The sequence below is a fragment of the Crocuta crocuta genome, unplaced genomic scaffold (genome assembly GCF_008692635.1).
Source record: "Crocuta crocuta isolate KB4526 unplaced genomic scaffold, BGI_CrCroc_1.0 scaffold288, whole genome shotgun sequence".
In the NCBI taxonomy this organism is placed as follows: Eukaryota; Metazoa; Chordata; class Mammalia; order Carnivora; family Hyaenidae; genus Crocuta; species Crocuta crocuta.
Genome location: NW_027532607.1, coordinates 5,067,006 through 5,081,649, shown reverse-complemented (window position 1 = coordinate 5,081,649; position 14,644 = coordinate 5,067,006). Strand labels below are relative to the sequence as shown.

Sequence of the window (14,644 nt, the reverse complement as noted above, 5' to 3'; positions counted from 1 at the left end):
TTAGTCGTGTTCTAAAGCCGAGGCAAGGGTCCTGGTAGCAAATCCCGAGATCTACTAGGTCAGATACTGCAGAAAACCTAGAAGTACAAAAATGAATCCTCCCTTGGAGAAACTACAATCTGATTAAGGGGAAAAAGAAAACGCAAGAAAAAAATTAAATAGTAGTGTAGTATTATATATATGTTGTGTGACAAATTCTAAGTCTACAGGAATATGACAAATGGAAAGAGTCAGAGAGAATCTGTATAAGGAAACCAATCTTGGAGCACCTGGGTGGCTCAGCTGGTTAAGTGTCCAACTCTCGATTTTGGCTCAGGTCATGATCTCACAGTTCATGAGTTTGAGCCCCATGTCGGGCTCTGTACTGACAGAGCAAGCCTGCTTGGGATTCTGTCTCTCTCCCTCTCTCTATCCCTTCTCTGCTTGCTCTGTCTCTCGCTCTGACTCTAGCTCTCACAAAATAAACATATATCTATATCTATATCTATGTATATATATATATGTATATATATATATATATAAAGAGGGGTGTCTGAGTGGCTCAGTCAGCTAAATGTCCAACTTCAGCTCAGGTCATGATCTCGATGTTCATGGGTTCAAGCCCCCCATCAGTCTCTGTGCTGACAGCTCAGAGTCTAAGTCTGTTTCAGAATCTCTGTCTCCCTCTGTCTCCCCCGCTCCCCAACTCGTGCTGTCTCTCTCTCTCTCTCAAAAATAGTAAACATTAAAAAGAAAACCAATCTCAGGAGAGCAGAAGATTTGTATGTAAAGTATAAAATAAAGCAATATACGTAAATGTAATGTTTAAGCAAGCAGTTTAAAGTCTTACATAATAATTCTGTACTAAACTAACTTCTGCCTATAATATAGGCCTATAAATAAAAGAACTCTACCTCAGCAAATAGAAAAGCAACTAGAATATTTACAGTAAAATACAAAAACCCTGAAAAAGTTATCCTTCCAGATAAAACAGCTACAGTGTATAATGGAGAAAAATTCCTTTAAAATCTTTAAACTCTTTAAACTTCAAAAAAATATCAAATCTAATGTTTCCTTTTATGTTTCATATATTTAAGAAAGTACTGATTAAAAGTTCCATATATGAATTATACATCATACATGCAAAGCTACACACACACTCACTAACCCAGCTTACTTTACAGGCAGGAGTATCAGTAAATAATAAGGAAAGGCACGTTCATCCTATAAAATGACAAAACCTAAATACGTTGAAATAAGTACAGGACCACTTCTTGTTACTAGGGAGAGGAAGAAGGCAATGTGAAGTCATTCAAGCAGAATAATAAGTAAACCAAAGCCAGATCAAAGGAATACAGAAGAAAGCCTGAAACGTGAAGCTGAAATATTTATTTCCTTCAAAACATCATCCATGCCTTGTCCCTGGGCAGTTCAATATTTCAAAGTAGCGAGAAAATATTCTCACTTACATTCATCACTATGCACAAGTAGATCAAATTTTAAGTAGGCAAATTTTCTCTTTATTTACCAAGCATAAATGTCATATTTATCATTGAAAGAAGGTTCTCTGCTTATCGGAAATGATTTCTAAATTATGTGAAGTAATTTTAAAGTCACAATAGCCACTGTTCAGTACTTCAAGTGGATGAAGGCTGCTACAAGCTATAGCATTTACACTGCCACCATAATTTTTAATATCTTCACAAATGATGAAATAGAGTGAACATTTATTGAGTGTTTATTATGCTCGTTAGTTTAGAGCAGTTCATGTATTATTTCATTTCAGTTTTATAACGATAAAAAAAGTTCTCATTTCATTTTTTTCACAAATGAAAACAGGAAGTTTAGAAGAGTTAAGTGATTTGTCCAAATTTACATAGTCAATGGCAGAATGAGAAATTAAACTGGTCCATCTGACTTCAAGGTCCAAAGTCATTCTACTACATTATGCTTTTTCTTTAAACCTGTCCATATATACATATACATACACATATATATTTTACTAAGTCATTGTTTGATACTAATTAATTGAACTTACCAGTAGGTCTTCACTAAAATTTATCCTCACATAACATTAATATTTGCATACTAAACCACTTTTAGAACATTTGAAAGTTAAGATACTTATCAAGCATTTGCTTAGGAGTTATCCTATTATATGCAAGGATCTGTGCTTGGTGCTAGGAATACAAAAATAATCAACACATTGTCACTGAATGCAATACAGGAAGAAGACAAACTCTATACTATTTTCAGTGTCACAAAAGCTACCTGATAGTATGAACATAATACTGAGCAAACAAGGACCAGAGGAGTAAGTCACTGTGCCTATGGTAAAATAGAAAAGCTTCATAAAAGGCATGTCATTAAGTAATATCATCACTCAGAATGTTTGTTTTTAATGTTTATTTTTGAGAGAGAGAGTGTGTGTGTGTGTGTGTGTGTAAGCCGCAGGAAGAGTCAAGAGGACACAGAATCTGAATCAGGATCCAGGCTCTGAGCTGGCTGTCAGCACACGGCCCGACGTGGGGCTCGGACTCATGAACCATGAGATCATGACCTGAGCTGAAGTCGGATGCTTAACCAACTGAGCCACACAGGTGCCCCCATCACTCAGAACATTTAAGAGGTATAACACATATATTTTATTAACTATATGTATTAAAAAATATATGTATAATTTTCAATTGAAGTGTAACTGACTTACAATTCAATTAACTTTAACATCACTTTCTTTCATCCTAATTCCTAGGTAAGGTTTCTCACCCTGTTATATATAAACCCTTAGTACTCTATGTTTCTATTTTGGTCATTGAATTGAAGCTTCAATTTTCTTATTTGTATTAATTCAATGTCTTTTTTTTCTTTGCTCTCCCTAAAGCTCCCTTAGCACAAGAGCTGGGTGTGATTAATTCAGTGATGTCTGCTCAACATTTAGCAAGGTGCCTGGCACATAATGACAATAAGTGAATTAATGAATACCACTTGGTAGCATATTAACATTGACTGAACTTATTATTAAGCACATATAAGATAATCATGGGAACCTTTGGAAAAATTTAATATGAGGCTGGAAGGAATGGTTGGTGAAACATGGATAATATATGTTTATAATTAAAGACTGATATCTGAAAACCAACATAAATCCAGCTTACGTACTTTCATGTACTTATCAGTAGAGTGTATGCCTTCCGTAATCAGTAAAATGGCTGCATATTTTATTATATCTGAAACAAAACTTTATCTTTGGAAATCTTTTACCCCTACCAGATTCATCTCCTCCTTGAAATAAAGAATCTTCTGATGGAGATTTGCTCTTTTCATGGAAAGTATGAAGGTAAGGAGAAAAATATAAGATATTTTATAAATATCAAATACAAACATGTATTTTACAAATACATCCAAATTTTAATACATATACATATATATTTTTTTAACTGAAAAGAAGTTATCTAAAGGATATGGAGGACTAGATAGAAGAAAATGCAGAAAAGGGCACTCCCAGCATAAAGGGTAACAAACCAAGAAGCTGTGAAGGGCAAAGACTGTGGTTAAATCACGGAAGACAACAGAGGCCAAGATAACAATACAAACAACAGAGAAACAGGCTTGGGATGAGGCTGAGAATTATGTTGTCATACTGAAAATACTAGAGACAGAATTTTTGTAGTTTGGTAGAAAAACTACAATGTGTGAGATGAAGAATAAAACAGATGGGATTACATGTGTTGCTAATGAAAAGGTCTGTGAACTTGAAGACGTAGCAATGGAAACTAACTAAACCAAAGCACAGGAAGAAAAACAGAGTAATAAAAAGGAAACAAAGCATCAGTGACAACTATCAGCAACCAAATCCACGTGTATTTGGAGTTCTTAAAGGAAGAGAGAGAGAGGTGGGGGCAGAAAAAATATTTGAAGAAATTATGGCCAAGAGCTTTCCAAATTTAATTAAAATTATAAATCTACAGATCCAAGAACTCAAAGAACTCCAAACATGAGACAAATAAGATTACACAAAGGCATACCATATCAATTTCCCCCAAAACCAGTGACAAAGAAAAAAAGAATCCACATGCTACAGAGGAAGACATGCTACAGAGGAACAAAAATAAGGATAGTAGCAGATTCCGGGGCACCTGGGTGGCTCAGTCAGTTAAGCGTCTGACCTCGGCTCAGGTCATGACCTCACGGTTCGTGGGTTTGAGCCCCACATCGGTCTGTGTGCTGACAGCTCAGAGCCTGGAGCCTGTTTCAGATTCTGTGTCTCCCTCTCTCTCTGACCCTCCCCTTCTCATGCTGTCTCTATCTCTCTCTCAAAAATAAATAAAAATGTTAAAAAATAAAATTAAAAAAAAAAACGATAGTAGCAGATTCCTGGTAGAAGCAACACAAGCGAGAAGACAGTCAGTGACATCTTTAAATTACTGACAAGCTGGATCTTGCCATGAAGGCAAGAATAACTCATTATTAGATAACCTAATACTATATTTAGTAATGACTATATTACCTAAGTCCAAGATGATCATTGATATTGATAAACCTCTGGCCAGACCAATAGGGTAAAAGAGACAATACAAGTAAACAACATTACAAATGAGAGAGGTTCTGTCACTACAGATTCTACGCATATTAGAAGGACAAGAAGGCGGTATTATGAAAGAAAGAGGAAAAAGAATTTTAATCCATACTTACCAGCACATACAAAATTAAGTTTAAAAATGGATCAAAATCCCAAATGTAAAACCTGGAACTATAAACTTCCAGAAGAAAACCTTTGTGATTGGGGACCAGGAAAAAATTTCTTGGATGTGATCTCAAAAGCACAACCCGTAAAAGAACAAAAAAATGCAATGGACTTCATCAAAGTTTAAAACCCCAGTTCTTTGAAATAAACCATGAAAAAGAATGAAAAGGAAAGCCATACACTGGGAGAAAGCATTTGCAAATCGTCTATCTGTAAAAGACTTGTTATCCAACATATACAAAGAATTTTCAAGACTCAGCAATAAGAAAACAACCAACCCAGTTTTAAAAAAGAGGCTAAAGATTTGAACAGTCACTAAAGGAGATATACTTATGGCCAAAAAAATAAAATAAAATAAAAAAAAAAAAAAAACACATGAAAAGTTTTTCAACATTAGTTACTAGGGAAATGCAAAAAAGAAAATAAAATAAAAAAATAAAACCACAGTGAAATACTTAGACCAGCCTATTGGAATTGTGAAAATAACAACACTGACCATATCACTCATTGGTAAGGAGGTGGAGGAAACAGAACTTCAAACCCTGCTGAAGGGAATGTAAAATAGTACAATTCTATTTATTTAAATCTCTAGCAATTAAAGTATAGTGATAGAAAGGAGATTCACGCTTGGGACATCTGGGTGGCTCAGTTGGTTAAAGCATCCTACTCTTGATTCTGGCTCAGGTCATGATCTCATGGTTTGTTAGTTTGAGCCCCACGTAAGACTCGGTGCTGACAGTGCAAAAGCCTGTGTGAGATTCTCCCTCCTTCTCTGACCCTCACCTTCTCAGACTGTCTCTTTCAAAATAAATAAATAAACTTTAAAATAAAAGAGAGACAGGGAGACAAGATTAGTGCCCGCCTCCATAAGGAGAAGTCAGAGAAGGGTGGACAGGAGAGATTTCATAGGAACATGAGGAAACTTTTGGGAATAATTATATGCCGACAGAGACATATTTTTCATGTTGGTACTTTCCTTTCACAAGTGTATACATGTCAGAATGTGAAACTGTACACTTTAAATATGTGAAATGTGTTGAATTTCAACTATAACTCAATAAAGCTGTTACAGTGGCTCTTCAGTATATTAAAATATGTTTATTCTCAATTATTATAAGAGAACTAAAAGTTTCAACTATATTGGGATACAACATATCACACCTATCACCTTATCAGGCAAAAAATATAAAAATATAACACATTCTATTTGGGAGGCTGTGGGCCAAAAGTTATCTAATATATAGCCAGTAGAAATTCAATCAGTACCACCTTCATGCAGGAGCATTTGGCAATACAGAACAGAACTACATATACGTTTATGTTTTGACCCAACACTTCCCCTCCTAAAAAGCTATGGTGAATATATATTTCAAACAATACAAAAATACATGTCTACTAGGTTATTCATTACGGCATCCCTATATCTGCAAATACTGGGAACCACCTGTATGCCCATAGGTAGGACAGTGTGGCATTAATTGATCCATCCACACATTAGCATACGACACTGAGGTACAAAGGATGAATGACCACCAGTTTACAAGAAATGAAAAAAAAAAAAGCACAAGAAAACTCCACTGAGATATGCACATATCATATCTGCTCATCTGTGCAAAAGCAAATACAGAAGGGATCTGTTGGAGACTCATGAATGAGATTACCCACCTATGGGGGCTGAGATTTGAGAAGAAAGGACAGAAGGAGCGGAGATGGGATGCCACTTCTCTGAATATATCTTTTAGTACAGGTCTGATTTTTAAAACTCTGCTAATGCTCCATTTACTCAAAAAATAAAGGACAAAGTCAATGAGGAGAGGATGCATTTCTAAAATGAAATACCAACAGAAAAGAGAAAAACAAATATAACAGGACTTGAGCTCCTTCAACAAGAAGAGAATTTATGCCCGTTTGGGTCTGGCTTTGGGAGAAACAATGTGAATGCCCTGTTCAGCCCCTCTTTTCTCTCTCCAGGAATGTCCTCTGCTGTGCACTGACTCTGACTGGCCTCTTGGACTATGACCAGACAAATACATTAATTCTAGGGTGGGGAGGGATTCCCAATCCAAATGTTGGCCACACACATAAACCACAACTTCAGCTACCTGATTCTTCTGTTTTTTTCAAATTAATTCTAAATTTGAGAGGGATGGCACAAAAACAGACACTCAGATCAAAGGAACAGAATAGAGAACCCAGAAATGGACCCACAGATGTATGGCCAACTAATCTTTGACAAAGCAGGAAAGAATATCCAACAGAATAAAGAGAGTCTCTTCAGCAAGTGGTGCTGGGAAAACTGGACAGTAACATGCAGAAAAATGAACCTGGACCACTTTCGTACACCATACACAAAAATAAACTCAAGATGGATGAAAGATATAAATGTAAGACAGGAAGCCAGTGATATCCCCAAGGAGAAAGCAGGCAAAAACCTCTTTGACCTCGGTCACAGCAACTTCTTACTCAACGTCTCCGGAGGTAAGGAAACAAAAGCAAAAATGAACTATTGGGGCCCTATCAAAATAAAAAGTTTCTGCACAGTGAAAGAAACAATCAGCAAAACTAAAAGGCAACTGACGGAATGGGAGAAGATATTTGCAAATGACATATCAGATAAAGGGTTAGTATCCAAAATCTATAAAGAACTTATCAAACTCAACACCTAAAATACAAATAAATCAGTGAAGAAATGGGCAAAAGACATGAATAGACACTTCTCCAAGGAAGACATCCAGATGGCCAACCGACACATGAAAAAAATGCTCAACTTTACTATCAGGGAAATACAAATCAAAACCACAATGAGATACCACCTCACACCTGTCAGAATGGCTAACAGTCTCAACTCAGGCAACAACGGATGTTGATGAGGATGCAGAGAAAGAGGATCTCTTTTGCACTGCTGGGGGGAATGCAAAATGGTGCAGCCTCTCTAGAAAACAGTATGGAGGTTCCTCAAAAATTTAAAATAAAATTACCCTACAACCCAGCAACTGCACTACTAGGTATTTATCCGAGAGATACAGGAGTGCTGTTTTGAAGGGGCACATGCACCCAATGTTTATAGCAGCACTATTGACAATAGCCAAAGTATGGAAAGAGCCCAAATGTCCCTCGATGGATGAATGGATAAAGAAGATGTGGTGTATATGTATGTGTGTATACATATATATACACACACATATATATACATATATATACATACATACAATGGAGTATTAGTCGGCAATCAAAAAGAATGAAATCTTGCCATTTGCAACTACGTGGATGGAACTAGAGGGTATTATGCTAAGTGAAATTAGTCAGGGAAAGACCAATATCATATGACTTCACTCATATGAGGACTTGAAGATACAAAACAGATGAATGTAAGTGANGTGATTCTAATAAAGCAGTATCATTAATTTTATTTTCATAAATAGTGTTTCTTAAAATTCCTGTGGAATCTATAGAAGTATGCCATTTCCATATTCAGCCTTTGTTAGTAAACATTTGTGATAATTTTGACACAGGAGACATTTAAGTTCATTTTTATTTGTTCTAAATATCTTTTTTAATCTTTCATTACTCCAGAATTTAAGCTTTTAATATAGCAAAGAAAACCATATTTATATGTGGAAAAAAAAAACAGAAATAATGGCTGAAAAAACTCCTCAAATCTTTGTGAGACTTCTACAGAATAAAGTGACAAATTCAGAACAATCTCAATTAAACTTTATTGGAAAAAATAAGTGTTCTTATCCAGTAATAAATGGATAATGTCTTTTTAAAATAAATAATTTGTAATAACATAATATGGGCCACATTGAATCTATTTTTTAAAAAATAATAACTATTTAAATAAATTTTTAATACACCAAAATAAAATGGCTATATACTGTAGAGATGGGAGATCTCGGTGAAGTGTCTCTTATTTATTTATTTTATTTTTTTGAGAGAGAGAGTGCGAGCATGCATTGAGAGGGGGAGAGAGAGAGAGAGAGAGAGAGAATATCCTGGGCAGAATCCAAGCTCAGTATGGAGCACCACTTGGGGCTCAATTCCATGACCAGGAGATCATGATCTGAGCCAAATTCAAGACCGGGACACTTAACTATCTGAGCCACCCAGGAGCCCCTGAAGTGTCTCTCTTGAGGCAGAGCTGGAATACACAAAGCCTTTGTTCATGTGAGCTGCATTTCTTATAGCTTCTCTACATCACTCCATTTTCTTCTTGGCCTCTACATAATTACTCGGAACTTTCTCTTGCATATGGCCCATAGCGGCTGCCTAGCCAATCTTCATCCTAGTAACCATCCATGTTTCTAGCTTCTGCACTGTTTTAGACTCTAGGTTTTCCAGTTCCAAATTCCCAAGATCAGGAAGGAGGGGCAGTGCCCTGCAGCACAATGATTAAGAATAGGGGCTTTAGAGTCAAACACATACAAGTTCAAATCCTTGCACCTCCACTTACTAGCTGTGTGACCTTACACTCTTCGTACCTTAGAGTGTAACGGATTTGCTGCCTTTGGCTCAGGTGTCCACTCTAGACCCAATGCACGGCAGAGGAGGCGAGGTGCTCCCATGGTGGGCAGCTACCAGAAACCGTGGGCATATTCTCCCATTTGGGTCTTCAGGGAAGAATTAGCAATGACATGTATCTAGTAAATGTTGCCATCTATGAATCATTTGGAACAATTCATTTAAAAGCACAAAAGGAGACCTACTGAGTGACACAAAAGCTAAAAGTCAGCATTCTATCAGGAAAAGAGCACTGAGTTAGAAATTAGAAAGCCAAGGATTAAATCCTGGCTCAGCCACGTATGCCAAACTGGTTAAATTGCTTAATCTCTTAGAACCCCAGTTTCTCCCTTTAAATTGAAGATAATGACAAACAACCACGTAAGATTCTTTTAAGGGTGAAGTAAGGAAATATACACATTTTGTTAGCTGTAAAACATTAAAGTATCACTATATTTTATTAGTTTATCACCTCCCCACCAGGCTTAAATCCAGTACCACATTTCATTGCTTAGGTGAATTTTGATTGTAATAAAACTCAGGAGGCTATATACATAAACTGCTAAAAAAAAAAAAATGAGCAAACTTAACTCCTGAAGAAAGACTCTAATAAACCTCAAAGTCTTCTGTTACAAATGAACCTTGTTGTGTGAAACAGTGTCAAAGACTGTCTCCGTCAATAAGAGGCCCCTTGCCCATCAGATTATACTGACGCTGATTTAAAGCGGTGTGTTCTCATGAGAAGAAATACAGAGTTCTGTAACGATGTATCTACAAAGAAACTTAACAGAATAGAAACTTCCTTTTCAATTTGAAACAAGGTCACCACAGATTTCTGTCCCCTCTTGAACCTTCCATCCTGCTTCTTAGACAGAAGGTTATGTCAGCATGTTCACTGGGGCTAAGGAAAGCTTACGATAAACGGGAGGCTTTGACTGCTCTCCACCTAAAATGGTTTCAGATGCTGCAGCAAAGTACAGAAAAGAGAAAAGATGGGTCCCACCACCACCACCACCACTGATACTTAAGATGCTATGTTTAAGGAAAAAAATTATATTCAGAGTTGGCAGGCACTTTCCAAAGTGTAGGGATAACTTTTCTCAAGATGGCACGAATGTTTGCATCAATGCCAAAGTGAATATTTTTTAAAATCACCTAATAAAAATGAATATAAATTTTTGATGGTGCTTTCTAGTAATTTATTCATAATTTCCACCTTCAAAAGTAATGGTAACAGTTGCAAGAAAACAAACTATTATATTCCCACTAAGTACTCAGAAAAGTATTAGAACGAAACTTCTTAAATGTAGTATAAATATATGTTCACACCAGAGCCACAACCTGCAGAAGGAATGACGACAGTTTATGGATGTGATGATCTTTCATGATTAATTGGAACTTTCTCTACCAAACAAGGTGAATCTCCTTAGTAACAATTTCAAACACTTCTAACATTCAAGGCCACTGATTAGTCAGAATACAGCAAGCGAAGGAACAATTAACTTCCCAAGTAAAGAACTTGAAATGTTTTTCATTATAATCACATAGCACCCCTTTACAAAGAAAAAGCAAAATCAAAGAATCAGACATCAAAAGACCATTAGGTCTTTCAGTATAGACCATTTCCAGACCTGCTTTACTCCACATAAAACCTCCTTTGGGGTGTTTTCATTTTTCACTAAGAATAGAGATACATGTTTCAAATTACTGAAAGTTTCTTCAAAGTTCCTTCACATTTGTGTATTCCACACCTAAAATGAATAAATGTTATATCAAGTAATAAAAAACCAGAAGATCCAAATTTTAACAAAGTCACTGATTTTTAAATCCCTTGTTAAATTTGATGACTTCAAACTTCAGGGACTATGGTTTAAAAGGAAATTCAGCAAGGAAGTAAAACCATGTTTTTCTTAAGATTGGAAATGTTTGACATTTGCTTATTTGTTGTTTATTATAGTCTAACAAAAATCTTTCTTCCGGAAAATCACATCTGTTTGTTTTACTCTTAACCTCATGTTTAGACATTAACACATTACCACATTCATATCTTGAGACATTTTATTCCTTTTAGCAGGGAAATTCTCTTCTCCACCAGCTCATTTTCTGTTCTTCAAAACCTACCTAGTTTATTGCAGAAAGATATTCAGGAAGGTTAAGTCTTCCTCCAATGACAGTTTCATCATATGCTGCACTTCTACCAAATTCTCCAACCATTCCCTGTTCCTATGGGAAGAGACTACATTCTTCTGCTCCTACCACTGGGGGCGGGGGGTCCCTCTCAATCTTGACCACCAGTTTCCTGGATTCCTGTTCCAACTGGGCTCATTATCTCAGCTTTCCTCACATATACTCCTGCCCCCTCCATCTCTCCATATTAATTCATACTCTTCCAGCTTCCTGGATGACTTTTACCACATATAAGAATAAATGTATCATGTATGTAAGACACTGTGTTTAGAATATACATACTTTGGGGACACTATCAGCAAGAGATCTACTATTAAAATTAACACAGGATTGAGAGTTAGCTTACACGAATATATTACTGATGAAACTTATTTTCTGAATCGCCATGAAGATATCAATGGACAGCTAACAGCCAATATATCTGTGAGACATCATTAAGGATGTTTTCCAGTATTTCAGACGTGTTACTTAATTTTGCTTTCTTCCTAAGGCTTCGGTGGGGAGGGCGGGGGAGGAGGAGGAGGTTCAGTAGTTTAAGAGTTCCACTTCGGCTCAGGTCATGATTTCACAGTTCAGGGTTCAAGCCCTGCATCAGGCTCTGTGCTGACATCTCAGACCCTGGAGCCTGCTTTGGATTCTGTGTCTCCTCTCTCTGCCCCTCCCCAACCCACACTCTGTCTCTCTCTGTCTGTCTCTCTCTCTCTTCAGAAAAATAAAACATTAAAAAAAATAAAANTCCCCACCCCCATCAGCCCTCAGTTTGTTCTCAGTATTCAAGGGTCTCTCATGGTTTGCCTCCCTCCCTCTCCCCCACTATTTTTCCCCTTCTCCTCCCCCATGGTCCTCTGTTAAGTTTCTCCTGTTCCAACTGTAAGTGAAAACATATGGTATCTGTCTTTCTCGGCCTGACTTATTTCGCTCAGCATAACACCCTCAAGCTGTATCCACGTTGCTACAAACGGCCAGATTTCATTCTTTCTCATTGCCATGTAGTATTCCATTGTACAGATAAACCACATCTTCTTGATCCATTCGTCAATTGATGGACATTTAGGCTATTTCCATGACTTGGCTATTGCTGAGAGTGCTGCTATGAACATTGGGGTCCATGTGCCCCTGTGCATCAGCACTCCTGCATCCCTTGGGTAAATTCCTAGCAGTGCTATTGCTGGGTCATAGGAGAGTTCTACCGAGGGCCTCTTCCATTCTTGTCAAGGGGAGTGCTAACCTTCTCTCCTTTCATACAACACTTTTCCTTTATACTTTTAACACACAGGGTTAAGTCCAATGTGAAATTAACTGAGCTTAAAGAAATATTGCGTTCAACATGGGTGATGATTCCTATCTATCTTGTCTCAATTATGCTTTGTTTGGAAGATTTGATTTCTTTTTTTTAAAAAAGACCTTTTTTTTTAGAATAGTTTTTGACTTACAGAAAAACTGAGAAGATAATACAGAGTTCCTACACACCCTATACTCAGCATCCCCTATTATTAACACCTTACATTAATAAAGCACTTTCATTACAATTAAAGCACCAATATTGATATATTCTCATTAAGTAAAACCCATACTTTATTCAGATTTCCTTAGTTTGTACCTAATGTCCTTGTTTTGTTTCAGAATCCCATCCAGGACGCTACAATACATTCATCTGTCATACCTCCTTGGGCTTCTTTGGGCTGTAGCAGTTTCTCAGACTTTCCTCAGTGTTGATAACCTCAATGGTTTTGAGGAGTATCGGTCAGGTGTTTGGTAGCATGCCCCTCAATTAGAATTGGTCTGCTGTTTTTCTCAAATAAATGGTTAGGTTGGTGTTGTGGGTCTTTCGGAAGAAGGTCACAGAAATAAAGTGTGCTTTTTATCACATCATATTAAGGGGAATAGTGTCTACATGATTTATCACTATTGATGTTGACCTTGATCACCTGGATAACACTTTTTGTTTATTTTATGTATTATTATTGTTTTAAATTTATATCCAAGTTGGTTAGCCTACAGTGCAATAATGATTTCGGGAGTAGATTCCAGTGATTCATCCCTTACATATAACACCCGACACTCATCCCAACAAGTGCCTTCCTTAATGCCCCTTGTCCACTTAGCCATCCCCCCATCCATAACTCCTCCAGCAACCCTCAGTTTGTTCTCTATATTTAAGAGTCTCTTGCTTTATCTCCCTCCCTGTTTTTAATATTACTTTGCTTCCCTTCCCTTATGTTCATGTAAGATTTGATTTCTTTTCACTAGTACTGGAACTATTTTTCTGATTTGCAAAAAAAACACCAATAAAATGCTAAAATGACTATATAACTGCTATAGCAAAAGGAGACAACATTCACATACTGGCCAACAGGTGTGATGACCTACCAATTCTATTGTGACTCTCTTCACATAAGGTGGTGATGTTCTTAATGTACTATTTTTTATGATGATGATTACACATGGATGGATATGGAGGGTAAAAATCTGTCAGAGTACTGTTAGCACTGACTAGCAGAGGAAATTTCTGTTTGCAAAGCCTACCAGAGGAGATACAGGCAAAAACATCCCCAAAGTTGGGAAGGGCAACCCACCCAACTTAACTGCTCACCCTAATTTGGTAGAAATGTGACTTAAGAACACCCAGCTCTCCCTGTTATAATTCTGTGATTATCAGACAATACTTATCAGTGGTTTGGATTCTGGAATAGACTAGTCCACTAGAAAAGAATACTCTTACCAAAAGTCTAGAAGCCCTTTATATAATTCTCAGTGGGTATTCTTCTGTGGGCTAGAGCAGCAGCTAAAACCCGGGTGACAAAAAATATGTGTCATACCTGCCAGCCTATCATTCTGAAGAGCAAACAACAAAGGTCAAGTACAAAAACAAATAGCTTTCCCAGCAACTCCACTGCTAGGTATGTACCCAAAGATTTGAACACGAGGACTTGAATGTTCATAGTAGCACTATCCACGATAGCCTAAAGGAAGGAATCTAAACATCCATTAACAGTTGAATGGCTTTATAAAAAAAAAAAGGTATATACACACAATGAGATATTATTCAGCCATGATAAGAAATGAAGTAATGATACATGCTACAACATGGAAGACCCCGGAAAATATTATGCTAAGTGAAAGAAGCCAGACAAAGGTCACATATAGGATTCTGTTCATATGAAACATCCAGAATAGGGAAACCCTGAGGCAGAAAGCAGATTGGTGGTTGTCAGGAGCTGGGAAGGGGTGGGA

The 14,644-nt window shown here is 36.9% G+C and overlaps 1 protein-coding gene and 1 pseudogene across 5 annotated transcripts in view; both read right to left on the bottom strand.

The window, feature by feature from the left end:
* The window catches only part of CEP112 (centrosomal protein 112), a 420,942-nt gene that overhangs the window by 265,326 nt on the left and 140,972 nt on the right, over positions 1 to 14,644 (bottom strand). The gene's annotated exons all lie outside the window — the stretch shown is intronic.
* LOC144245062 (U6atac minor spliceosomal RNA) lies at positions 12,556 to 12,660 on the bottom strand (annotated as a pseudogene).